This window comes from Callithrix jacchus, chromosome 5 (assembly GCF_049354715.1).
Source record: "Callithrix jacchus isolate 240 chromosome 5, calJac240_pri, whole genome shotgun sequence".
Lineage (NCBI taxonomy): Eukaryota > Metazoa > Chordata > Mammalia > Primates > Cebidae > Callithrix > Callithrix jacchus.
This window is the reverse complement of record NC_133506.1, coordinates 144690728-144702981: the sequence shown is the minus strand read 5'-3', so window position 1 is coordinate 144702981 and position 12254 is coordinate 144690728. Positions and strand designations below refer to the sequence as shown.

The 12254-nt window shown below is 40.5% G+C and overlaps 1 protein-coding gene across 8 annotated transcripts in view; it reads right to left on the bottom strand.

The window, feature by feature from the left end:
• The window catches only part of ATP8A2 (ATPase phospholipid transporting 8A2), a 660345-nt gene that overhangs the window by 561438 nt on the left and 86653 nt on the right, over positions 1–12254 (bottom strand). The window lies entirely within an intron of this gene.

The window sequence follows — 12254 nt, the reverse complement described above, 5'->3', positions numbered from 1 at the left end:
AAGTACAAAAAAAATTAGCCCAGGCCTGGTGGTGAGCACCTGTAGTCCCAGCTACTCAGGAGACTCAGGCAGGAGAATCCACCTGAACCTGGGAGGTGGAGGTTGCAGTGAGCTGAGATCGCGCCACTGCACTCCAGCCTGCGCAAAAGAGCGAGACACTGTCTCAAAAAAAGAAATAAATAAAAATAAGTAAATAAATAAACAATATTCCTTTATATCATTGAAACTACAATTAAGTATTCCATTTCCATATTATGCACCGTGCCGAGATCCTTAGAGATATTCAAAGCAGAGCCCCAAAGAGCCAAAAAGCTGATGCTCCCAAGCAAGATGGAAGGAAAAAAAGGAGGAAGGGTAGAAAGATACGGATGCAGAATTTATAGTCACAATTCAATAAAACTCATACATATAGACCAAGTTTAAAGTTTTAATCATTCTACGGTAAAGAATCCTGGTGATTGTTTGCAGGAGGAGGTGTCACTGAATTTAATGTGAATTTATATGCAACTTTGTTCTTTCACGACACCAAAAGGAGAAGCCAATTTCTTGATTTAACGACAATACACATATGCACACTCAAACACATTTTAGGCTTGTCTTATGCCCGCAGTGCAGCCTGCTTGTTTCTAACAGTTACAGGCTAGAAAAATATATATGCAAAAGAGCCTAATGCCCAAAACATAGCTTGTGGTTCTTCAGCCTGCATATTTCTTCCCTAGGCAACCTGTAACTCTTGGGCGGAGTAATACACAAGTCCACTTGCCTTTTCCCCCAGTTACAGCTTATAATTGATTGTTTAGGTTGTCAAAGAATTAGAGAGCAACATGAACAGCAAAGAGCAGTATTCATAGTAACTAGATATCTGGTGTCAATGAGCAACTCTGTGTATCTGTGTGCTCTTACACAGTGCGGCCTTGGACAGGTGCATTCTCATCTAATTCTTTTTTCTTGTAGAGATAGGGTCTCACTGTGTTGCCCAGGTTGGTCTCGAACTCCTGCCTTTCACAGCACTTTTTCCATCATCCCGTCTGTATTAGTCCATTTTCATGCTGCAGATAAAGACTTACCTGAGACTGGGCAATTCACAAAAGCAAGAGGTTTAATTTGACTTACAGTTCCACATGGCTGAGGAAGCCTCACAATCATGGCGGACGGCAAGGAGGAGCAAGTCCTGTCTTACATGGATGGCAGCCGGCAAAGAGAGAATGAGAGAGACGCAAAAGCAAAAACCCCTGATAAAATCATCAGATCTTATAAAACTCATTCACTACCATGAGAACAGAATGGCAGAAAATGCCCCCATGATTCAATCATCTCCCACCAGACTCCTCCCACAACACGTGGGAATTATGGGAGCTACAATTCAAGATGAGATTTGGGTAAGGACACAGAGCCAAACCATATCACCTTCTTCTTCCACATCTTTTATGGAAAGACACACAGGTGGCTGTTGCACTCTTCTGCACCTCTGCGCATGCAGTTCCCCATGCCTGGCCTGCGCTTCCCACCAAGTCCCACCCAAGCTTCCAAGCTGACTCCTACTCATCTTTTAGGCCCAGCTCATTGGTTTCTACCAGCAGCTTTGCCCCATCCTTCTACTTTCCTACCTCTGCAGTGCTGCCAATAACCATGCACCCCCAATTCTTGACAGAGAGGGACTGCAATGCTTACCTCACATATACCAAGTGTAGGATTACAAATGGTACCTAAGGAACAAGATTTATGATCAGTCTCAGTGTTGCTGAGGTCTAAAGTAAAAGTCAGACCAGGTCTGACCAGCTGGTTTTCCTCCAAGGAAGGAGAGCCCTAATCAACTGAATCTAAAGCAGGTGACTCCCAAGTGGGGTTTGGGAAGAAGCTTTCAGAGCTTATATTTATATACACCTCCAAAAAAATAAGCTTCAGGACCATTTGTTAAGTGTACTGACATTGGTGTCCCAACATGATTCTACGTAATGTGGCTGGAGGGGAACCTCCTGAATGGGAAGGGTGGGTGGTGCCATGGACTCAACTGTGTCCTTCCTAAAACTCATATGTTGAAGCCCTAACCCCCAGTGGGATAGGGTGCTACTGTTGGGCCCTTTTGGAGATTAGGATTAGATAAAGTCATGAGGGTGGGACCCTCAAGATAGGATTAGTGCCCTTATTAGAGACAGAGTTCTCACTCTGTCTCTCACTCTCATTTTTGCTGTCACTCTTGTTCTTGCTCTTGCTCATTCTCGGTTCTGGGAGGACACAGCAAGAAGGCAGCTATCATCTGCAAGCCAGGAGAGAGCCCTTATCAGAACCGGATCATGTTGGCACCCTGATCTTGAACTTTCAGTCTCTAGGACTATGAGAAGACAAATGTCTGCTTATGCCCCCCACTCCAGTCTATGTATTTTGCTCTGGCAGCCTGAGCTAATGCAAGGATAACAGTGGTACCCTCCCTGTCTGTCTCTCTCCTTACTACTACACATTTCCATTTGGGGGTCCCAATTGGATGGAGTCATGGATTACTTTATCTAATTTAAACTAACCCTACCAAAAGAACAAATGGCTTAAGAATCATGCAACAAAACCACAAATTGGAAATGATACTTATTAATAATGCAATTACAAGAAAATGAAAAGCAGCAGCATTGACACTTACATTCCCAGTAAAAGCTCTTTAAAACCATTTTACTAGGTTAAACGTTAGGGTAATTTAATCAAATCGGATAAATCGGCCAAAAACATTCAAAATAATAGAGACAACTGTGAACAATATGTACTTACATCTGCAATTCTTAATGGAGAATCTTGGTAAATACGTACTGGGTCTTGAGACGATAACTAACAATGATATTACATGTAGACAAATGTTTTAAATATACATATTAAAGGTTCATGCTAAAAATTTTATGGAGAGTTAGGTCCATTCTCAGGCTGAAGTCTTTTCTTAGCCAAAACCCGCCAACACTCTCCAAAAGCCTTTCAAGCGATGTTGTATGTTATATGTATACTGAAGATAGGCGGAATAATCCATCAGGGTGACTAACACCATCCCAAACTCAACTCCAAATCATTTTCAATGACATCTAACATAAAATAGTAAAGGTTAAAAACCTATTATTTAAGTTTTGAAGAGCTGGTTTTCATTTAAGAGAAAACAATGGGTCAGCATTTGAATGACCAAACCCAACCTCATGGATTTCAGGAAATTTCTTTGTAAAACATCCCTACATCCCCACAATAGTCAGACCTATCCTTTTGTTCTCTCTAAGCATTGTCCCTCTTGAAAGGGTTGCTGATTAGCATTTCTGAGTAAGCTTTTGCTGTCTGTTGAGTGACTCAACCATAAGAGGTAGAACAAACACTTAGATGCAACTTTTTGGATAATGTCATGACTAAAAGCTCGCATGACTAAACTGAGCAGAAACAGAGCAGTCTACTTTGCTACCTACCTTTTCAACTTAAGCAACTAGATCAGACATTATGCAAACAAACTCTTGGTGCTGTTTGTGAGCATAGGGAGCATTCTTTGATGCCCAGGGAGCAAAGGTTTTCCCATCTACTCATCACAACAAACATATAAAGATATTGATCCTTTTTTTTTCCCTCTGACCATCCTCCCTTCAAAATCATGTCTGTTTCCAATTAAAGGCCCAAACATTTACCAAAGTATTTAACAGAAAAACAAGAGTTTAGCATTTCATTCCTATTCCCTCAGATACCTCTAGTTGATTTTAAGATTTCTTTTTAATTTTGAGAAAATTGTATACTTTTTTTTTTTGAGACAGAGTTTTGCTCTTGTCTCCCAGGCTGGAGTGCAGTGGTGCCACCTCTGCTCGCTGCAACCTCCACCTCCTGGGTTTAAGCAATTCTCCAGCCTTAGCCTCCCAAGTAGCTGGGATTACAGGTGCATACCACCATACCTGGCTAATTTTTATATTTTTAGTAGAGATGGGGTTTCACCATGTTGGCCAGGCTAGTCTTGCACTCCTGACCTCAGCTGATCTGCCCACCTCAGCCTCCCAAAGTGCTGGGGTTACAGGCATGAGCCACCTGGCCTGGTCGAAAATTGTATACTTATAAAAGGGTTGCAGAAATAATAGAGTTGCCATCTATCCTTTGCCCAGTTTCCCTACAATGTTAGCCTCTTACATCACCAGAGCACAATTACCAAAACTAAGAAAGTAACACTGGCACAATGCTAATCCAACTACAGACTTTATTCAAGACTCACCAGTTTTCCCACCAATGTATCTTTTCTGTTTCAGAATCCAATTCAGGGACCCACACAGTACTTACTTGTCATGTCTTGGGTCTCTTACAATTCTGGTTGACTTTTAATTTGTCTGGTTGAATTTTAATTTTAATTAAAAGAATTTTAATTCTTTTTATCAAAGAATCAGAAATGCTCCCAAGTTCACAGCAGACAATAAGAGATAACAGAATTTGGAAAGAGAGGAGAGGGGAAACTAATTACCAACCAAATTCTCAAACCAAATTCCTTTACCTATTTTAAACAATGGGAATGGCACAGATGTTTCTTAGGTCAAATTCAAACCGGGGTCCATTATCCACCCACACAGGGGTCAATTTGATAAAGAAATCACCATGAAAGTCTGTCCTCTTAGACATTTGCTGTTTCCTTAGAAACATCAAATATAAAATTGGCCCAAGGCTGACAGGCTTTTCTGTATCTAAAAATACACTATAAGAAAGCTCACACATCCAATGTTTACCTGGAATACACTATTCCAAAGCTCCCTCAATTCCAATATTTTCATCTGCTGGATTCCTCAAAAGACTTGTCCAAGGGTGTAAAGCTGATAACGGTTCTCATTACAAGACTCTTCCGTGGCATTAATTGCTGCTGGTACACACAAAATGGGAACTCAGGATTGTGGTGCCATTCACATTCAGAAAATACAGTGCCTGGCTTGGAAATTAACCAAGTATATCTGCTTCTAAACAAAAAGCAGCATACCCAAAAGTAAAATCTTAAGATTGTTTTCAACATCAGCAATTACTCTTAATGAGGAATACTTTACCTTTGCCTAACTTGATAAAGACAGTGGTCTCAAATCAGAGATTATGTACACCTTGGTTTTTAAGATAATGATTTTTACATAAATCAAAAAAAGTTATGTTTCTGCTGGGCACAGTGGTACATGCCTGTAATCCCAACATTTTGGGAGACCACAGTGGGCGGATCACTTGAGGTCAGGAGATTGAGACCAGCCTGGCCAACATGGTGAAACCCTGTCTCTACTAAAAATTCAAAAATTAGCCGGGCATGGTGGCAGATGCCTGTAATTCCACCTACTCAAGAGGCTGAGGGGCAGGAGAATGGCTTGAACCCAGGAGGTGGAGGTTGCAGTAAGCGCAGTTCATGCCACTGCACTCCAGCCTGGCCAACACAGTGAGCCCCCATCTCAAAAAAAAAGTTGTGATTCTAACTAGGATGTTGGTATTGCTTCTTTGTTAAATTGTAAGCAGCCTGTGCGTTAAGACCAGATCCTACATAATTTCTGTAGCATTAAAACATTTGGAGAATTCTTTATCCTCACAGTACTCAATGACATTGGATCTAGTGCCATATATATAATCTCTCTCCACTATGCATGGACAAATTGGTTATTGAATATTATTTTGTACTCTTTAATCCTAAGAAAAAAATATTATTTTAGAATTATGATTTCATCTAATTAAACTTAAGGGCTTCTGCACAGCAAAATAAACTATCAACACAGTGAACAGACAACCTACAGAATGGGATAAAATGTTTGCAAATTATCCATCTGACAAAGTCTAATATCCAGCATCTATAAGGAACTTAGACAAATTTACAAGAACAAAATACCAACAACTCCATTAAAAAGTGGACAACGGATATGAACAGATGCTTTTCAAAAGAAGACATAGGTGTGGCCAACAAACATGAAAAAATGCTCAATATCACAGATCATTAGAGAAATGCAAACCAAAACTACAATGAGATACCATCTCACATGGCTACTTAAAAAGTAAAAAAATAACATGCTGGTGAGGTTGCAGACAAAAGAGAATACTTATACACTGTTGGTGGGAGTGTAAATTAGTTCAACCATTGTGAAAGGCAGTTTGGAGGTTATTCAAAGAGCTGAAAACAGAACTACCATTTAACCCAGCAATCCTATTACTGGGTATATACCCAGAGGAACCTAAGTCCTACTACCTTAAAGGCACATACGTTCGAATGTTAACTGCAGCACTACTCACAGTAGCAATGACACGGAATCAAACTAAATGCCCATCATTGACAGACTGGATTAAAAATGTACATATAAACCATGGAATATGGCGCAGCCATAAATAAAGAACAAGATGATGTCTTCTGTGGGAATGTGGATGGAGGTGGAGACCATTATCCTTAGCAAACTAACACAGAAACAGAAAACAAAATACCACATGTTCTCACTTACAAGAGGGAGCTAAATGATGAGAACTCATGGACGCAAGGAAACGACAGACACTGGGGCCTATTTGAGAGTGGACGGTGAAAGGAGGGAGAAGAGCAGGAAAAAACAACTATTGAGGCCGAGTGCAGTGGCTCATAGCTATAATTCCAGCACTCTGGGAGGCCGAGGTGGGCAGATCACCTGAGGTCATGAGTTTGGGACCAGTCTGGTCAACATGGTGAAATCCCATCTCTACTAAAAATACAAAGAGTAGTTGGGCATGGTGGCACGTGCCTGTAATCCCAGCTACTCAGGAGGCTGAGTCAAGAGAACTGCTCAAACCCAGGAAGCAGAGCTTGCAGTGAGCCAAGATTGCACCACTGCACTCCAGCCTGGGCAACAGAGAAAGACTCCATCTCAATAATAATAATAATAACTATTAAATTCTAGGCTTAGTATCTGGGTGATGAAACTGTGCAACAAATCCCTATGACATGAGTTTACCTACATAACAAACCTGTACACATACCCCTGAACCTAAAATATAAGTTAAAACAAAACAACCAAAACACCAGGTAAAAAAGAAATTAGGATCTCAGCATAATATTATCAACAATGATCCTGTACCAACCTAATGCATAGTGCTCAGTTCCTTTTTCTGTAAAGGTAATATTCTATTTAAAATTTACCTTGGCAAAGCCAAGAAAAAGTTATATAAAGTAATTTTCCTTTAAGGCAAACCAACCTGAAAAAATGCAGTAACTTGACGAAGCTTGAGTTATCACTTGAATGAAGTTTTTGCTAGCTAAAACGCCCACCTGAAAGGAATGAGTCATTCAAAACTGAGTAACTGTAAACATTCCTAACTAGCTTTGAAAACCTCATTTCAAATATTGAAGAAAACTGCGTTATGGCTTTGAAATTCACTATTTCAAATGGCATGCTGATAATCACATAGAAAGATTACATATGTCTGATAGTGATGACTTCAGTATTGCTCATTCCTTTGATCAGGACATTACTTCAAGATTTTTCTGGGGGGGGGAAACAGTTTAACTTTAAACATTTTTGAAAATTTAGATATATAAAATTAAAAATTCACCAGCAGTTTCCTCTAAATAGTGAGCTTTTGTAAGCATTTAATATTTAGCTTAAATGCTATTTATACAAAATGTCCAGTACAGGGAAAGCTAAAGAAATATAAAGTAAATTACAATTACTTCAGGGTCGGGGGAAGAAGGGAGGGAAGATGATAGCTGAAGAGTATGATATTTCTTCTGGAGGTGATGAAATTATTCCAAAACTGACTGTGATGATAGCAGCACGACTCTATGAATATATTAAAAATCACTGAATTGTACCTTTTAGATGGGTGAATTATGCACCAAAACCTTTAAAACATTTGAAAGGAGATACAATTGTGCACTTCAGGAAAAGGAGATCTAGTTAGGTGGACACATACATAACCGTAGATGTGTATGTAAACATTGAATCCCATGAATTACTTTTCATTTCTAGAGGATGAAGGAAGTTATTGTTCTCATAGTTAAGGTCCTAGAAAAATCAGTGCCTAGGAGAAAAAGACTACTTCATAATTCTCCATCATTATGATAACCTGAGTTCACTGGCTTCAATAATGAAAAACGTAACAAACCTACCACAGGCTTCAGATCAAACACTGATGCTATTTTCAGTGTCAAGAACAAGGTTTGGTGAGACATCTACATACATAACACAGTCCCTCCCAAAAATTCAAGGAATTGGCCAGAATCTGGAGTCCCATGTAGTACATTCCCCTGGGGGTGCTGAGGCCACAGTGGACCTCAGAGGGGACCAAATTCCTGCTTTCTAGGCATTTTCCCAGACCCACCCTCTTTCTTAAGTCACATCAGTTCCACTCCAGTAACCTTGGGACATGCAATTCCTGTCCTGAATGGTAACATGTCACCCCTTACTGCCCTCCCTTCTTGTGCCTCAAACTCCCAGTCCTAGTCAATCGCCAGCTTCCCAGAAAGGCAAGTGCAGAGCAACTGTTATGATCCAGAAGATTTCAAGCCCAAAAGGGCTTGGGGTTGAGGAAAGCAGGGGAGAGAACTCTGTTCCAGAGAGGACAGGCCTGCCAAGGGGTACAACATCCAGGTAAGTCAGACAGCCCTGATTCAACAGACTAGCCTGGGCTCATCTATCCCATGTGGTCCCTTTGTCTTAAAAAGCTCAATTTAGGGGCAAAGAAACTGGGATAAACCCTCCATGCCCCTGCCTCTAAGAAAACCATTAACCTTTTCTCCGGAAAAATTATATTAAAAACAAATCCTTTATCCTTTTACAAAAATATTCCTTTGACTAGCTTTAGTAAATGTTAACAAACATTCATGGCCAAGAGAAAAGGCCTTATTTTAAAAAATCAATATTATCATAAAGCTTGAGTTCAGTAACATTAAAGTGCTAAAATAACATGGCTCAACATTTTGTAAAGTCCTTAAACCATAATGCTAAGAAGCTTTATGATCAATTTTTTTTTTTTTGGAGGTGGAGTTTTGCTCTATCACCCAGGCTAGAGTGCAGTGGTGTGATCTTGGTTCATTGCAACCTCCACCTCCTGGATTCAAGTGATTCTTGTGCCTTGACCTCCCAAAATAGCTGGGACTACAGGCATGCACCACCATGGCTGGCTAATTTTTGTATTTTTAGTAGAGATGGGGTTTTGCCATGATGGCCAGGCTGGTCTGAAACTCCTGGCCTCAAGTGAGCTGCCCACCTTGGCCTCCCAAAGGGCTGGGATTACAGGTGTGAGCCATCGCACCTGACCTATAATCAATTTTTTAATGAACCACGAGTCACTGATAACCATCAGTAATTCCTATTTAAACACACAGGCAAGGTGAACTATGTTGGGGAACCAGCCCTGACACAACCTAGGGAGTAAAAAGAGTTGGTGGAGATAAAGCCATTAAGAGACAAAAGTAAGAGTGCATAAGGTGGGCTCCCAGGGGGCCAATGCAATAAAAGGATGCGAAGGCCCCGAGCACTGGACACCCACACTATTTATTGAGTGTTTAACAGAGAAGGATGTGCTCAGGGATGTAGGGGGTGAAAAGGAAGCAAAGCATCAAGCAGATGAGTCCATAGCTGTGGCGGTTTAGCATTTCCTCGGGAAGTATAGGCATGCTTTACTTTAGACACACTGAGTAAAGGGTCAGAGGGAAAAGCTGCAGCTACAGCAAGCAAGTCTGGCCACATTCTGTTGCTACAAAGAGGTCTTCTTTGCTTTGAGCAATTCTGGTGCTACAAAGAGATCTTCCCTGCTTTGAGCATGGAGCATGGTCTTCCATTAACTCCCGTCCTGTGCCAGATAAGCAAGTCATGCGTCAGCTCCCTTCTCAACAGAGCCAAATACTCAAAGGCCATTTTAAAGAACATCAAGGACCACATTTTAATTTCTTAGACCCCATCCAGGGCATGCAAATGAGCCATGAACTCAGACACTATATGAATTTTAATATATTTCAACTAATTCAATTACATACTTATATAAAGCTTTAAACAGAAAGTTGGTATCTGCCTACTTTATTCCTAACCAACCCACTGTACATCCCCAACTTATTCTGCCTCTCCCAAAGCAGTACAAATGAAACTGCACAGCAGGTAGCCACTCGGAATCCCTCTGACTAATAATACCATCAGTCTGGGCCCACTTTCATTCTTGATTACAGAACACATAGTGAAGCTCCATTACCAGTATTCTTAAAAATCTTTTCCTTCCGGCCTGGCACAGTGGCTCATGCCTGTAATCCTGGCACTTTGGGAAGCCAAGACAGGTGGATCACCTGAGGTCAGGAGTTTGAGAACAGCCTGGCCAACATGGTGAAATCTATTCTCTACCAAAAATACAAAAATTAGCCAGGAATGGTGGCAGGTGCCTGTAATTCCAGCTACTAGGGAGGCTGTTGCAGGAGAATCACTGGAACCCGGGAGGTGGAGGTTGCAGTGAGTCAAGATCACACCACTGCACTTCAGCCTGGGGGATAGAGCAAGACTCCGCCTCAAAAACAAACAAACAAACTTTACCTTCCATGAAAACGAGCGAATTTAGACAAAAACAAAGGTCTCTATTTTATTCCCCCAGCCTTAAGCATGCACAAATGGATAACAAAATTAAAGGAAGTAGTGGGAATTAGGCAAAAATACTACTTGAAAACACACTAAAGTTTAAAAAGAAAAGTAGTTCTTCAGTTCCCATATCCTTTCACAGTATATATCTTTTAGAAAATCATCTTTTTGAAAGCAATTCAATAGAAACACATATGAGAAGGTGTGAAGATATGGAAGTACATGAGCAGCTCAGGATTCCCAATGGTTTAGATATGTTCACAGAGTTACGCAACCATCAACCCAAAATGAAACTCATGCACATTCACAGTCATTCCACCTTTCCCCTCAACCTCTTCCCTCTTCCCCAGCCCCAGGAACCACTAATCTACCTTACGACTCTATAAACTTGCCTCTTCTGGATACTTCACATAAATGGAATCATATATTACGAGGCCTTTTGTGACTGGCTCCTTCCACTTAGCATAAGGCTTTCAAGCTTCATCCATGTTATAGAATGTGTCAATATTTCATTTCCTTTCATGGCCCAATAACATTCCATTGTAAGGATATACTCCATTTTATTTATTCATTCATCGGCTGATAGATATTTGGATTATTTCTACTTTGGGGCTATTCCCAATAATGCTGCTGTGATTATATGTGTACAAGTTTTTGTGTGGACATAGGTTTTCATTTCTCTTGGGTAGATACACTTAGAAGAAGAATGGCTACGTCATATGGTAATTTTACATTGAAAATTTTGAAGAATTACCAACTGTTTTCCAAAGCAGCTTCATCATTTGTCATCCCCATCAGCAATGCATGAGGGTACCAAGTTTGATACTTGTTATCTGTCTTTTTTATTGGAGCCACTGTAGTTTGTGAAGTGGTAACCCACTGTGGCTGGTGCTCTGTATCTTAAATGAAGCCCACACATTCTGAAATGTGGACTCAGCTATTCTTCTAAGTTACACTTTCAAGTATAAAATATGCCCAACTGTCATTCTTAAAACCCCAAATAAAGCTGCATAATCTAACACTCATTTAATAAGTGAAGATTCCACCTCCATATAATATGCACACTTATTCTACCCCAATAGTGTCCAACAAACTGACCTTTCTGAAGATGTCAGGCTGTCGTCTGTACAAATGTTAGTGCAGTAGTGTCATACTTAAACAAATAACAACAAAGTTTTTGCCTTTCAAAAAAGAACGCTGGACTGAAACTCAGGGTTGTCAATAATCTCTGTGTAACCTGATCAATCACTGAATTTCTCTACACCCAGGCATGGTGTTCTGAGCAGCTCACAGAACAACATCCTCTGAAGTCACTCTCAGAAACAAAGTTGTTTAAGACGGAAAGTTTAATGAAATTGGAAAATGTACGAACACCCATGCTAAAGAACTAGCTTGGCACAGCAGCAAAAATTTACCCTTAGTAGTCAGATAGGCTGGGTTCAATTTCCAGCTCTGCCACCTAGCAGCTGTATGATTATAGGTACCTTATTTAGCATCTTTATATCCCAGTCTCCTGGCCTGCTTCAAGAGGTTATGAAGCTTCACTAAGCTGCTATAGCCAGGGTGTGTGGCATAGCGGCCAGCAAAAGTAGACATTTAAATGCTAGCTTCTGTCCATCTTTCTGCTAACTCTGGGCAAAGTTTCCCAGAAAATGAAAATCTCTTAACAATTGTGGATTATTGAAAACTGAATGTGAGTCCTTGGGTCTTGTGGGATTCCCTTATGAAGCAAGTCCT